Source organism: Olea europaea, chromosome 10 (assembly GCF_002742605.1).
Source record: "Olea europaea var. sylvestris chromosome 10, O_europaea_v1, whole genome shotgun sequence".
NCBI lineage: Eukaryota > Viridiplantae > Streptophyta > Magnoliopsida > Lamiales > Oleaceae > Olea > Olea europaea.
The window spans coordinates 2,206,461-2,207,954 of NC_036246.1; positions in this window are offsets into that span (position 1 = coordinate 2,206,461).

Consider the following 1,494-nt stretch of genomic DNA (forward strand, 5'->3'; position numbering starts at 1 on the left):
GGGGGGAGGGGGGGGGGGGGGGGGGGGGAAGGGGGTGAGGCTCAAGATATTGAAAAGAATAGAGGAAGTTCTACTAGCTACATCTAGAATCTGGTTTGTACTGCATTGCTACTGGCCACCTTAAACATGATGTTACAATTGTGCATGCATTTGTGTTGTAAGTAGAGGAGATACAGAAAAAGCCCTCGCATAGCAGTTCTCAGATATTGCCCTGCACGTGAGGATTGAACAAATTATATAGAAGGAATGAAATATCCCATGATATCATGTCCTCTCAAATCCAATGAATCAACCACTGACGATTCTTTTCATATATTTGTGTGCGCATTCTGGGGAGGGAAATTCAGCTGATTTAATTATTCAAATTCTATGATGTTATTTTAGGTGTGTTTGTTTATCTCATTTTTTTGGGGTGGGGTGGGGTGGGGTGGGGTGGGGGAGAGTGGTGTTGATTATCCACCAGACTAGCATCCTCTTTGCTTTCGCCAACATATTGTTAGTCAGTAACACTTTTTACCCATTCATTTGCTAAGAAAATACCATGCTATCATAGTATTTCTTTTGATTTTTGAAAGCTGGATGTTGCTTTCGAGGTTTATGAGAGTGATATTTTCTCTCTTTGCACTGGCCAACATATTGTTAGTCAGTAACAGTTTTTACACATTCATTTGCTAAGGAAATACTATGCTGTCATAGTATTTCTTTTGATTTTTGAAAGCTGGATGTTGCTTTAGGGGTTTATGAGTGTGTGATATTATCTTTTTGCTCCTTGACAGGTTTTGCTGTACCGCTATAAGATTCCCTTCAAGCCCTTGGGCATATCAGATGATGAGAAGACTATCTTGGATAAATCTCATTCCTGTTTTTTCTTTGCCGAGAATAACTTGTAATATCAATTGATTGAATTGTATTTTAAAATTGGACCGCGTGATTTTATCAGGCTTCTTAATTTTTGAAATTTTACACCGAGATTGACTGACGTTACATTGAAGGTGGTAGAGTTTTTATTTTTATTTTTTGATGTTAATGTACTCGCTTCTGAGCTATGTTCAAATTGGTTGAGCTCATAGACCGTTAAAACTTCACTTCTGTTAGCTTTTAATTGCATATTATATGATATGGTTTATGGATATATCAGTGAAAATGCACAGAAGCAAAAGGCTTCTTTATCTGTGTTTTCTACCGCATTTTATTGTTAAAAAAGGTTGAACCCCAACTTTGAGGGTCTCTATTCCGTACCGTCCCGCCCTTAGAGCTTTGTGAGGGAGGTAAATCGCGAGATGTGTCCCAATATGCCAGAAACAAGAGTTGTCTGTACACTATCACATTTTATTGTTGCTTTGTAGAGAGGAAGACTGGAGATTCTGATAAGTTTGATTTTGATAAAAAAAAAAAAAAAAAAAAAAAAAAAAAAAAAAAAAAAAAAAAAAAAAAAAAAAAAAAAAAAAAAAAAAAAAAAAAAAAAAAAAAAAAAAAAAAAAAAAAAAAAAAATT